Raw genomic sequence first — 15,603 nt, 5'->3', positions numbered from 1 at the left:
ATAAACTTGAACGACTTCAGAATACACGCATAAGGTACATTTTTGGTCTTAGGAAATATGACCACATTTCTGACTATCGTAGGCAACTGAAATGACTCAAAATTAGACAGCGGAGAGACTATCACTCCCTCTCACTTCTGTTCAATGTACTTCATAGTCCTAACGCTCCTATATACCTGCGTGAAAAATTTCAACGCTTATCAGTTCATGGTTTACCTCTTCGTTCTAATTCTCAAGGTAATCTCTTAATACCCATCCACAATTCCTCTTTCTTCTCTAACTTATATAGTGTCCATGCGGCTCGACTGTGGAATCATCTCCCATCCACCATCAAAGATGTTACTACATTATCTCTGTTTAAATCACGTCTGAAGAAACATCTTCTTTCTCTTCCTTAATCTCTCCTCCTTTCTCTTTTCCTCTTCTTTCCCTTTTCCCATTGAGTAATAGTTTCGATTTAAGATAATTTATAAACAAATACGTTTATTTCTAGTTTATATATCTTTAGCTTTTTAATATTTTTTTTCTATTGGAAATATTCTCTAACTTGAATTATAAAAATAAAACGTTTATTTTATTGGGTGGTTGGGAGAAATTGCTATTTGGCAATAAGCCCGCCAATGTGTAAATGAAATTATGCACAAAAAGTTAAATAAATAAATAAAATTCCCTTCTCAATAATGTTTACCTCTCTGTTGCATTTTCATAACTCCCCAGGGTAAAAATCTATCCTGTCTGTAGATATTTAGACATATTCAAAAACATTGTAGGACGATAAATGCGATTTTTTTTTTAATCTAGTTATTTTCAAATTGGGAGTAATTAACTTGTTTGAAATTCCTACAACGTGGAGTATAAATGAGTTTAGCATTTAGTAGGACATTGGAATATAAGCACTTTGAACCATTATGTAAATTGCATACTATGTAAAGTCTTTTAATCCAGAAAACAAAAAGATCAATTGTTTTTTACATACTTTTACGTTTCTTTGCAATTCGGAATTATACCCTTGAGCCTTTGAGGATAAAAATGTATCTAAGATACAATATTATAAACCGTTTTTAACCTGAATTCATTTCTGTAGACAAGAAAAAAAAATGTGTTCTTGGGACTTATGTACGGTTATCCTTCTGGGGTGAAACCTCCCAATGAAAGATAGGAAAAAACATTTTTGAGTGGGAGCTATGGATGCTTGGTATTTAAAGAGCTTATCACCTGTCAAAGTAAATGACTGTGGCCTGAAATGAGCAACGAATGAATATAGTAATGTCAGGAGCAACTCTGAAAAACGCGAAAGATTTTGTGTACCTTGGAAGCAGGATCACCTGGGATGGGAGAACAAAAAGAGAAGTCGACTGCCGCATACACCAAGCGAGGCTTGCGTTTTGCAAAAAATCAAAGATTTTTGAGTCGAATAATATCAATCTAAAACTCCGCAAGCAACTTGCCAAGACATATGTATGGAGCATATTGATGTACGGTTGTGAGACATGGTGCCTTACCGAAAGACTAGATGCCTTCGAGATGTGGTGCTACAGAAAAATATTAGGAACTTGCTGGAGAGACCACATCACTAATGACGAGGTTCTCAGCAGAATCGAAGAAGGTAGGCACCTAATCAAAACCATCTCAGAGAGGCGAGCCCGATGGATCTGCCACATTATGCGCCTTAAGGGTCTCCTGCATGACATCATAGAGGGAATGGCTGAGGGGACAAATTATGGAGGGTGCAATATTGGAGCAAGTGTGCGAAGATTTAAACTGCGCCTCATATGTCGAGCTGAAGAAGGCTGCAGAAAATAGAGACCAATGGAGGACGAGATGCAGGACTTTGCTGCAAACCAATCCCCAGGATTGAGACTGCGAAGAAGATCACCTGTCCTTGGCTAGTTGACATAACAATTTTGTACACTGTGTAACATTCACCATTCTGCCTTTGTATAAACATACGCATTGCCACCAGAATTGTGAATGCTATACGGTGTGTTAAGTGGTCACTTAAACCAGCCCATGGCCGGTACTATATATCGGTATAGTACCTGACTGCGATATATGTTTTTGTTGTTGTTGTTTTTTATTTAATTTTTAAATATCATTCAAATTCTTAACTTCATAGTTAAATAAAAAATGTTAACAAGGGTTAGATTTCTTTACTTTGTAAATTTATTGATAATTTTAAAATTCTAGAATTTCACTCGTTCATGCATTTTGTAGCTGCAAGACGATAAGTAATCTAGCTTCAATAGGTAAATGTTATCAGATATCAAATATCTAAATTTAGTAAATGGGGTGTAGAATTCCAACCGTCCATGCGCTCAGTAGCTGCAAGACTTGTTGTCATCTAACTTCTATTTTTGTAAATTTGTTTTTTATTTCGTTTTAAAAAATTACATTAAAACTCTAAACTTCATCGTCTAAAAAAATGTAAATATAGGCTAGATTTTTTTTCATGTGCTTTGTAGCTGCAAGACGTATTGTAAAATTAAATAACCCTTGGGCGTATTGTAAAATTAAATAAATAAAATAAATAAATATAGCTTTTGTCCTACGTAGGAGTATTGTCTCTCTGCTAAATAAATTCTGACCTTTTGTCAGGAAATCAGATCGCTACTGGAACTCCGAGTTACACAATGATGAGAAACTGGAGTATTGAGCCTGTTTCCTCGAACAAAAATTATCATGAGCGCAAGTCAAGTTTTTGCAAGTGTAAACTTTTTAATACTAAAGGTGAACAAAAAATGACCTAATTGCTAATGAACTGTGAACTTTTCAGAACGCTGAATGTTTTCCGAAAACGAATCCTGAATTTAGTATAAACAGTTGTGTTTTCTTGGCACGTACCGGTGGGTACAGCTTCAAATTATTCTATGTCATTTTTTACATTTAAAAATTATTAATTTGTTTAATTTTCTGTAAGTTTTATTTGTTTATCGGTATTGCCGAATTTTCGGGTAGTTACTATAACTTGGTGAAAGTCGCAATTTTTAAGTTATCCACTCAAAACACACATTTATTTTATTTATTTACTTATATTATGTACAAAACTGCACTACTGCCCGTTACAATGTACATATATTATATTATTAGGAAATTACTAATGTCGGCCTCGTGGTGTAATGGTCAGCGTCTTTGCCTACCAAGCAAGAGGTCTCGGGTTCGACTCGCGACATGGTTGATATGAAACATTTACCCTTGACTGGTACCGGAAGAGTAAGACTGATCACCTTACCTTCATTTAACAAAAATGATAAAGTTTATTATTTAAATAAAACACGAGTGATACTGTAATCCACAAATTTGGAATATCCAGTGACCGGTTTCATCGGAAGATGTCGCGAAGATGCCGGAGGTTGTCGCGAAAGCGATGAAACCGGTCACTGGATATTCCAAATTTGTGGATTAAAGTATCACTCGTGTTTTATTTGTATAATAAATTACAATGAACTTCCATCAAGAATTTTCACTTACAAACTTAAATGTTTTAAAATGATAAAGATATGCTGCGATTGGTGTACCAATACAATGCCCCGTGCACCAGTGGCGAATGGTGATTTTATTTACAAATAAGCTATAATAAATATTTTTACCTACATAGGAGGTACATAATATAATAAAAGTAATATATACCATAAATTGATATTTTTCTGTAGTTCTGTGTGATACAACAACTCTCATCCGTGAAATCAACTCAAACGATGTAATTTCGTGATATATTATATGGAAATATTATCCATTACTTTAATACATAACTCATTAAAAAATACTACTATGAATTCAGTTAATATTAGGTATTCAATTGAAATTTCAACTGGCTGAATTGTTCTAGTAATTAATAGTGCTAAAAACGGCCGCGTGGAGCGCTATATGCCCTGCAATATGACGCATGAAAGTAATTATGGTCTTATGTCAAAAGTACCATCTCAAAGAAAAATAGTCCTTAAGAAATAATGTTTGAAATACTGTTTTCCAAATCAAGAATCTTCAAATAATTTGTGTAATCTGCAAGTTCAATCTAGGAGAAAAAACCCGCACTGGGGTTAGTACATTCAAAATATAGTATACTTATTTGTGTGAAAAAATAAGCTGGAATAATTGGCTAGTTTCTTGGCTCACCGCAGGCGCTGGGCGCGCTTTATTAAAATTTATATTTATATTAGGATAAAAATACAAACGGTGGAAATGATTTAAAATAAATGGTAATTATTTAATTTTTTTATTTTGTTTTTACAATAAAACATTATTATGGTTCGTCAAATATAATGGTAACCTGAACATAATCGCTTTTATACACGGTTCACCTCTGCCATGCACCATTAGGTGTGGAAAGGCAATGATGATGGTAATGATCTCAATTTCATCTAAATAGATTAAAGTTTTAACATAAAAAAAAACATATGATTTAAATAGCAGGTTTTTTAAATTTTTTTTTAAATTTTTTATTTTCTTTCTTTTGACGCCCATGGGGTTTTTACATTATACATACAATATAATAAGAAAAAGTTACACATTAAGCATAATTAACATTTTTTTAAATATAAAAATTAAAAAATAAATAATTTTAAATTTAAAAATAAAGTTACATAGTTAACATAATACACTATTAAGACATAAGAGATTACCCTTTTTAAAGTATTATAAAGATTAAATTGTATTGCAACGCAGACTGATAACGTGACATGATCAGATAAACCAAAATCTCATGTCTAGTCATATCTAAAGCAGATAAAATTGAGGGGCATTTATGACAAGAAGTATGAATATGGAAGATGTTAGGAATGTACAGCAGGTTAGAAGCATGTAGTTTTCTTTTCTTTCTTTCTGCTTACGGGGAAATATCGTAAAACTGATAATGGTAACAATATTTTGAGTTCGTCCAAATTTTTTTAGACAAGGACTGGATTCAACTCCCTGGAGAACTGTTTATATTAACATATTACAAAAGATATTTAAGAGAAGGTAATATGGAAGTCTAGGCATCTACAGGGCTTATGACCTGTCAATGGCTGGTTTAAGTGGCCACTTTACACACTGTGTAACATTCACCATTCCGCATATATTTGAACATATATATTCCTTTAGTTCTTTCATCTGTTGATGTTTGTGAAGTTAAAGAGCTGAAACCTTTATTTATGCGGGTGAGATTCATCTAATTGAATTATTTCATCTACATACTAGGCAACGCCTGAAAATGTTATTTTTTCAATTTCTATACTTCATCATGGACCAGGTAATTTATCAACAATATTTTTAGTTTGTCCAAATTTTTGTAGACAAGGACTGCATTCAACTCCCTGGGGAGTTTCAAATATTGTATATACTCAAAATATTATTTTTATTTTATTGATATATTTAAGATTTTTATTTTATTTTATGTAAACATTATTACATTGTGTTACCAAATTGTTTAAAGAGAGAAATCCCTGCAAAAAAACGGCTTTTGCAGTTTGGCGGGAATTAAAAAAATTGTTTAGATGAATGCTTATGTGAAAAAAATTTCAATAAAAAAACAAAAAAAACAGAGATGAATAACATTTAAGAGAAGGTAATATGGTAGTCTAGGCATTTACAGGGCTTATGACCTGTCAATGGCTAGTTAAAGTGGCCTCTTTATACACTGCGTAACATTCATCACTCTGCCCATATTTGGACATCTATATTCCTTCAATTATTTAATCTGTTGATGTTCGTGAAGTTAAAGAGCTAAAACCTTTATTTATGCGAGTGAGATTCATCTAATTGAATTATTTCACCTACATACTAGTGGCCACTTAAACCAGCCATTGACAGGTCATCACCGATGTGGTCCATAGGGCTGCCAACCAGAAATGGAGCTGGGCTGGTCATATAGCCAGAATCACAGACTCTAGGTGGACCAAAAAAGTCCCGGAACGGCGACCCAGAACGGGTAGAAGAAGTGTCGGCAGGTCTCAGACAAGGTGGTCTGATGACATAAGACGAGTTGCAGGAAGTGGTTGGATGCGGTTGGCTGAGGATAGGGAAATATGGAGACTGAAGGGGGAGGCCTATGTTCAACATTGGACAAGAGACGACTGATGATGATGAAGCCCTGTAGATGCCTAGACTTCTATATTACCTTCTCTTAAATGTTCTTTATCTCTGTTGTAATATGTTAATTATAATGTTTAAATTTATGGTAATCAGGAGAGACAGTTAAGGGCGTCGGGTGCACCGAATATAATAATCCGCAAAACGAAACATATGCCGAAGATAGGCATTTTAAATTTCGTGATGTCCTGCCGATTTAACAACTTGGTGACTTTAAATTGATCTTAAATCAATTTGTTGATTATGAACATAAAAATTCCACACTCACTTTACTAGAATAAAAACTAAGGAAAGCATGGTCGTAATACCACCGTGTTCAATAATCTTCCGAAAACCATTGTTAAAACACTTATCCCGGAGCCGTGTAAACACGTGATTATATAACCACGCGTTGTGTCTCGGTCCCGTGTTTTCACGTGATTTACCAGCTGTTAAAAAAAGTGCATTGTATTGACATCTAGTGACTTTTATTGGTACTTTTCACTGCTGGTAAACTACGTGAAAACACGGGACCGGGCACAAATCGTGGTTGTTATAATCACGTGTTTACTCGGCTCCGAGATACAAAGCAAAAATGACTCGCCTACAATTTGTATTGAATGCCGCAGCGAAACTTATTTTTGGAATCTCTAAGTTCAGTCATATCACTCCACTACTTCGGGAACTACACTGACTACGTTTTCCACAGAGGGTCGCATACAAACTCTGTTGGCTTATGTATAAGTCACTGCACAACTCTGCTCCGGAATATCTAAGAGAACTATACATCCAGATGAACAAGCTGACAGGCGTCTCACGCTTAGATCAGCTACGTCTACGGCGAGAGGAAAAGTTATTATACCTCTACGCAAACAGCGCACTAAATTTGGTGAACGCGCATTTGCGGTCGCAGGCCCTATGGCATGGAATGCTCTCCCAGCAGAGGTGCGAGGCTGTGAAAGTGAAGTGATGTTCAGGAAAAAACTTAAAACCCACTTGTTCTCTAAATGATTTGAATAAATCCGTAGCACGTGACAACAAAATAAATTGTTTTAATTTAGGTTCGTAGGTTTTCACGGCCTTCAGAATACAGATAGTGTTTTTTTGGGTTATTATGCCGTGTTTGTGGGCTTTGTATTGCCAAATTATTGGCAATACAAAGCCCACAAACACGGCATAATAACCCAAAAAAACACTATCTGTGTTTTAATTTAATTACAAATTTATATGCTTCAATTAAATTAATTAAACAATAGAACCACTATGTAAAGCGCTCTTGAGGTATTTTATCACGAAAATGGCGCTCTATAAGTTATCCATAATAATAATAATAATATGGCACAAAAAAAGGAGTGAAACGCTTTAGGTATGTGTGCCAACATTGTAATGTGGCTCGCAAATAAATACGAAAAGTAAGAATTTATTTGACGTATTATTTTCATAATAATGACACGTTTAAGAAGCCCTTCACAAAGCATAAAATTTCACAAAAATGGGCCGGGCACAGGGTAAATTCTATGTGTATTTGGCGGTACTCAAAGTGTTAACAGGGAAGATCTTCAAAAGAAATTAAAATGAAAAAAATGCCTCTTTACTACTTTTTTGAAAATGTTTAATTCTAATTGAGTTAAGTCTATTTTTTTTCCTCATTAAGAGAATAATAGTACACAACACTACGCTTACACGGAAACGGGGAGATAGTAGTAGTAGTATATAAAAAAGAACATACACAACTACACTCTTCAGCTTGATATACTAACATATTATGCGAACTTGACTCTACCCCATATGATAGTGATATCAGGGCGCAAGTTTCAACCCTTCACATGTAAAATGAGGCTCTGTTTCAAAGCCTTTTTTGTCGTGTAACATTTCAGTAGCCCCCATAATGGGTCCCCTGAAATTTCAGACCAACTCTGAAATGGTTTCAGCACAATCCCGAGAGCACTCATTGAAACATTATGGGATCAATATTTTTAAAATACTGAAATAAAACACATGATTTTTAGTACAATGCATACAATTTAAAAGGCTGTGTCAGTTCTTTGTAAATAAAAATATATTTTTATTTTATTTATTTCGAATACAAACAGATGTACAGGTTAAATGAATATTAAAAAAAACAAACTAAATAAAATGTATACATAGTAGGGCCTGCCATCCAATTATATGTATTCACTAAATAATACTTTAATAAAGCGACGACGCGACGGCTTGAAGTTTAAACTGTATAAATAATAAATATACTATATATTAAAATAAGATAAATATGGACAAAACAAGGAGATAGTGGAAAGGAAAGAAGGAAATTGATAAGGAGTGGTAAAGGATGATTGAAGGAAAGTGAGAGTGGAAAATTGCATTTGATTTAATGATTAAATGAATTATGAATGAAGAGCATGAATCAAGCCTATTAATTCTCTTCTGTACACATTGTATGGAGTGTTAAATATATCAAGACTATTAATTTTTTTGTTAAATGTTTCACATATACGAGGGATCGTAGAATGTTTCCGATGATTAGTTTTAAATTTACGAATATAGAAAATATTAGAGTCCAGTTGGCCTGGAGGGGACACGGTAAGCAAGTAGATTAATGAGTTCCGGGGAATCGAATTTATTATTAATAATTTTATAAAGCAGGTCTAAGGTCTAAGGTCTAAGGTCTAAGGTCTAAGGTCTAAGGTCTAAGGTCTAAGGTCTAAGGTCTAAGGTCTAAGGTCTAAGGTCTAAGGTCTAAGGTCTAAGGTCTAAGGTCTAAGGTCTAAGGTCTAAGGTCTAAGGTCTAAGGTCTAAGGTCTAAGGTCTAAGGTCTAAGGTCTAAGGTCTAAGGTCTAAGGTCTAAGGTCTAAGGTCTAAGGTCTAAGGTCTAAGGTCTAAGGTCTAAGGTCTAAGGTCTAAGGTCTAAGGTCTAAGGTCTAAGGTCTAAGGTCTAAGGTCTAAGGTCTAAGGTCTAAGGTCTAAGGTCTAAGGTCTAAGGTCTAAGGTCTAAGGTCTAAGGTCTAAGGTCTAAGGTCTAAGGTCTAAGGTCTAAGGTCTAAGGTCTAAGGTCTAAGGTCTAAGGTCTAAGGTCTAAGGTCTAAGGTCTAAGGTATAAGGTCTAAGGTCTAAGGTCTAAGGTCTAAGGTCTAAGGTCTAAGGTCTAAGGTCTAAGGTCTAAGGTCTAAGGTCTAAGGTCTAAGGTCTAAGGTCTAAGGTCTAAGGTCTAAGGTCTAAGGTCTAAGGTCTAAGGTCTAAGGTCTAAGGTCTAAGGTCTAAGGTCTAAGGTCTAAGGTCTAAGGTCTAGGGTCTAGGGTCTGGGGTCTAGGGTCTAGGGTCTACATTAAAAATATTTTTGCTGAAACTATTAGCCGCTGGAGCCATTTGTTAGGAATTATTGATTAAATATAAAATGGACTTGTTTTTTATATGCCATACTACCGCTATGGACATTTTATCAGAATTTTCATAGCTTACCAATTTAAAAACTCACCGCTCGCCACTGATAGATAGATATATAGATAGATAGATAGATAGATAGATAGATAGATAGATAGATAGATAGATAAATAGATAAATAAATAAATAAATAAATAAGTAAATAAATAAGTAAATAAAAAAGTAAATAAATAAATAATATTACATGTATTCGTTTTATTTGTGTTGAAATTTTGTTCTATGGAAAGGAAATGTATAGAAATCGGTAGAATTTCAATAGAATTCGGTAGATCGGTAGATTGCTCCTAAAATCGGTTGATCTACCGAAAAATCGGTAATAATGGCAACGCTGCCGACTAGCTTTCAAAGCTCTCATGCGAAGTTAGTCGTTAGAGTTGAAATTAGGTTCGCTCCGGCGTAGCCAATAGAAGAACGCTTCAGTGTTGACAACCTCCTCCAACCATTCTCCGAAAACCCATTCAGGAAAAAAAAATGGGTATTAATATTTTTAAAATCTAAAAATTGCAATGAGCGCGTTTTAGCCGTGTACCCTACATAAACATATATCTGTTAATTCAATAAATAAATAAGTTATTTCCTGAGCCACCACAAAAAATAATATAACCTAACTCTAATTCGTTCGATAAAATCCCCTTAATAATATTTTAATACTAATATTAAAAGCTTTGCGGAGGTCCTTTTTATTATATTTTCTCTGTAAGTTCATATTTTTCTCATGCTTGTTCCTCGAATTCTTTTGAATACCCAAATTCTTTCTGAGAGAAAATAAAAATACCTTTTATTATCTGCAAAATTACGCTGTTTGAATGTGCTTCACCGTTAGTTAGCATTTATTTAGCAAGCGTTATTATTCGTTTTTTATTTTTTTTACTATTAAGTTGTTATTTTTTTCATTTCACCATCCTAAATGAGTTTTTTTAAACTCCTGGGAGTATGACATCATGTTCATCTATTATTAGCTTTATCAATAACAAGCTGTAATGTCACCATGGTTGTTTAATCTTTACATGGAGAACTGTATGAAAGAGATTGAATGTAAAAGTATTGGAGCAAAAATGGATCATTTTTCAGTGAGCTGCTTGTTTCATGCTGATGATGCAGTTCTGTTGGCAAGCAGCAAAGATGATTTGCAACAAATAGTCTCTAGAATGTATACTGTATGTCTGGAGAGCGAATTGGCGATGAACGAAAGTAAGTCAAAAGTGATGGTATCTGAAAGGGGAAGTGAGGTTGCTAACTGCAGAATAAGAGAGTAAACAACGAATGTCTTGAACAAGCAGAAAAGTTTGTGTATCTAGGAAGCACGTTTTCAAGAGGTGAAAGAGTAGAAAAATATGTTAAAAAGAAATGCGGGCAACAAAATGAATGGAGCACTAAGCACAGTAATTGCTAATAAAAATATGTCAATCGAAGTAACAATGGCAGTGCACAATAGAGTTTTAGTCCCAACACTTATGTATGGAAGTGAAACATGGAACTGGCAGAGGAAGGATGAAAGCCGAGTGAACGGGATTGAAATGCGATCTCTTAGACGCATATGTGGGAAATCAATGTATGACAGGGTTACGAATGATGAAATCAGGCGAGAGTGTAAATCTGAGTCAAGTATAATTGATAAGATTAAGAAAGGGTCTCTGAGATGGTTTGGTCACGTAGAACGAATGGACGACGAAAGAATGGTAAAACAAGTATATATGGTGAAAATGAACGGCAACGTGAGACGAGGACGACCAAGGAAGACGTGGCATGATCAGATAAACCAAAATCTTAAGTCTGGTCATGTCAAAAGCAGATAGAACCGAAGGGCAAGTATGACAAGATGTATGAATGTGGAAGAAGCTAGGATTGTATGCCAGGATAGACGTGTGTGGCGGTCCATTCTCTCTGCCTACCCCTACGGGGAAATGGCGTGATGCTAGTAGTAGTAGTAATATTGTAATATAATAAAGATTGCTTTTAATTAAAAAACACTGAGCTCTCTCAGTATTTACTTATATAATAAAATGTTTGAACGCACAGTTAAAGTTCTAAATATTGATAAATCACAATTACCTTGTAAAAACTTTAAGGGCGTTTAAATATTTAATAAAATAAATAAATATAAAGGGCGTATCCACCCCGCAAAGTATAATCTCTTTATTCTGTCCCGAATATTCGCACACCATTTGACAGACATTTTGGGTTAATTTAGAAAACAAGATGGCGTCATTTCCCGACCAAAATGACGGGCAAGGGGCACTTATTAACTTAAAATGCCGCCAAGTGCTCACTACAATTAATATTGTTCGAAGCTTTCAAAAATAACTAAGGGTGCGGCTAGAAATAGCGGGAGCTACATTCAACAGCATAAAGGTTGTCTGGAGATCGAATAAAAAAAACTAAATGCCGCATTTATAACGCCTGAATAACCTCTTTTCTCCCCTGCAGATAAAAAATGAGGCACCTCATTAGCACTAACAACATTCTGAGTTTCGAAAAAAGATGTCTCAGAAGAATCTTGGGTATGCGGTGGTTTGGCTTTGTAAGGAATTAAGTTATAAGAAAACGGACGCCGTAACAACTGTTACCAAGCAAAGTTGTTGGCTTGGCCATGTACTGCGGATGTGTCCAACAACGCTTGTCTACCGTGTTTTATTGTTGACATTGCATCGTATTCACTGCATTTTGCGGCTACCTACCGTATTATATGGGATTCGTTGCACATAATTCATTCAGTGTGTATTAATTAAGTATTAAAATTAAATGTGTTTTTTTCAAAAAATTAAACTTCTTACCAAACTCTTTTCTGTACCCCTTTCAATATAAATATATGTTTTAAATGTTTTTCTTTTATACTTATGCACCCACACACACGCACCTTCTACCTCATTCATTCAAACGCAACCATACACACCCTCCCTCACCCTTTCACACATACATACATTCACATACCAGGGACGAACCGTGTGTAGAAGAGATTATGCGCAGCTTACCATTTTATTTGACTAACCATGATAATGTTTTATTGTAAATTTATTTACAAAAAAAATGTAAAAGTTTGTTTGTATTTTTATCCTAATAGGAATATGAATTTTAATAAAGCGCGCCCAGCGCCTGCGGTGAGCCAAGAAACCAGCCGATTATTCCAGCTTATTTTTTAATACAAATAAGTATACTATATTTTGAATGTATTAACCCCAGAGCGGGTTTTTTTTATCTTACAGATTACACACATTATTTGAAGATTCTTGATTTGGAAAACAGTATTTCAAACATTATTTCTTAAGGACTATTTTTCTTTGAGATGGTACTTTTGACATAAGACCATAATTACTTTCATGCGTCATATTACAGGACATATAGCGCTCCACGCAGCCGTTTTTAGCACTATTAATTACTAGAATAATTCGGCCAGTGGACATTTCAATTGAATACCTAAAATCAGCAGAATTCATAGTGGTATTTTTTATTTATTTTTTAATTAATTATATATTAAAGTAATGGATAATATATCTATAAAATATAATTTATCACAAAGATACATAGCTTGAGTTGATTTCATGGATGAGAGTTGTTATATCACACAGAACCACAGAAAAATATCAATTTATAGTATATCTAGGTACAAATATATGATATTTTTTTATAGCTTACCTGTAAATAAAATCACTATTCGCCACTGTCACATACACACACATGAATACAAACGACACACACATACATTACGTAAAATGTTTTATAAGATTTACTGGGGATTTTTCCAATTGTCGCTAGTATTGTAAATATATTTTTTTAAGTAATAGCGGTAAAATTTTTAATAAAATCAAATAAATAAGGCATCAGGTTCTCGAAGTATTGTATGTACGTTCACTGCTAACTGTTCGTCGACAGTTCATGTCAGAAATACAGGACGCGAACCTGTTAATATTTATTTTCTACAGTATGTTTTGAGCAAAATATTGAAGTTCATATTTGACAGTATTGCAATTAACTTCGAAACATGACTGTTTAAATGAAATGTTAGCTACCAAAGTATTATTCTTATGGGTGGAAAATAATGGTTAATACTAGTCTATTCTTAGTTTGGGTCAAGTTTAATTTATGACACAACGGAATAAACTTGTGACACGAACTGACATTTTGTTTTCAATGTTTTACATAAATCATCATATAAATGAATGAAAGACCCTTTCAGGAGTTAAGCTTCTTCCAGCACGTTTTTCATGAAACATCCAGTTGTGTTCTATTTAAACGCGCTTTCATGAAAAATATTATTTATTTCACATTTTAAAGATAAAACGATGGTTGGAAGAAAATATGTTATATTGCAGGGTAAAAATGAAAAGAACTGATGCCCTTTAGAGCATGGGTGGCCAACCTTTTCAGCAGCCGGGCCAGATTTTGTAAATGAGATTTCCTACCGGGCCGTACAACAAAATTTCTTCTATTATTAAATGCAAATAAGAAATATGTATATTTTTTAATAAGATATCACTAAAATGAGAGTCAAACATATTTATTAGATTAGAGTTACAATACAAAAAATAGCAATCCAAAAAATTATCTTTAGAATTCTTTAGAATTTATCGAAAGAAGCAAAATTGGCAGTACATAGCCGAGTTCTGGTACCAACCCTTATGTATGATAAGTGAAGCGTGGTGTTAAAAAAATAAGGATAAAAGTAGACTAAGCGTTGTTGAAATGCGATCTCTCAGGCGAATGTGTGGTAAGATTATGTATGATCGGTGTACAAATGTCGAATTTAAAGCAGAGTGCAAGGCTGAGATAAGCATTATCGACAAAATTAAGAAAGGGCTCTTACGATAATTTGGTCATGTGGAGCGAATGAGTGATGAAAGAACGGCTAAAAGATGTTATAATGCAAGTGTGCCTGGATGTAGAAGCCGAGGAAGGCCGGGAAAGACGTGGCATGATCAAGTACGATAAGTACTTAAAAGTGGACATGCGAAAAGTTGAAATAATCAGCGTGTGTAAAATAGTATTTTTTTTGCATAATATGGTCCGCGGGCCATTAGCAGACACTCAGTGGGCCGCATGTGGCCCGCGGGCCGCGGTTTGGCCACCCTTGCTTTAGAGTGAATTGTGAAGAAGATTCATAGAAGGAAAAAATATTATATCGATGGATAAAAATGTGAAAAATTGATGCCTTTTAAAGCGAATTGTGTAAGAGATGCAAGAAAAGCCATTTGCTAATGAATGTTGATAAATCGAAAGTGATGGTTTTCGAAAGGGATGTGTTAATAATAATTAAATGTGAGATCAGTGTGCCATGGAGATGTTTTGAATCAGGTAGAGGAATTTGAGTATCTGGGAAGTATGTTTACTAGGGATGGAAAGAAGGTTGTGTGCCGGGAACAGGGTGAATCGATGCACTGAAATCTATCAATGTTTAAATATGTGCAAATGCTTGCAGACTGGCTGGATTTCCTCCCTAGCAAGTTGTTCATATTTAAATTTATTGCAACATAGAGAGAAAACATTATTGAGAAGGGAATATGGAAGTCTAGGCATTAACAAGGTTTATAACCTGTGATTGGCTGGTTTAAGTGGCCACTTACACACAATGTAACATTCACCATTCTGCCCAGGTTTAAACATCCACATTTCCTCAACTCTTCCATCTGTTGATTTTTGTGAAGTAATGGAGCTGAAACCTTTATTATGTGAGTGAGATTCATCCGGCTGAACCAAATCGCCCTCTAGGCAACGCCTGAAAACAATTTTCCAATTCATACCTCTTCTTTTATCAGGTAATTAATTCAACAATGTTTGAGTATGTCCAAATGCTTGCAGACTGGCTGGATTTCCTACCTAGCGAGTTTTTTTAAAATTTAAATCTTAAAGTAGGGCACACATATCATACATATTGTTATGTGTGTTCTAATAATAACATTACAAATATATTTAATTTATAAATTGTTTACCACATATGTCTTGACCTTTATTTTAAATTTTGATATGTTTTTTTCTTCATAAATATTTTTTTCCATTTCGTAATACTTTTTAATTGCTTTAAATAAAATTGAATTTTGTGACTTTGCCTTTTTCCTAAATGGAAGTCTAATTTTGTTCTTTTCTCTAGTATTGTGATCGTGTTCATGCTGGTTCCGATCAATTTTT

This window comes from Micrasema longulum, unplaced genomic scaffold (genome assembly GCF_059751315.1).
Source record: "Micrasema longulum isolate JH-2025_06_02 unplaced genomic scaffold, ASM5975131v1 h1tg000799l, whole genome shotgun sequence".
Taxonomy (NCBI): Eukaryota; Metazoa; Arthropoda; class Insecta; order Trichoptera; family Brachycentridae; genus Micrasema; species Micrasema longulum.
Note: the sequence above shows the minus strand (reverse complement) of the source record.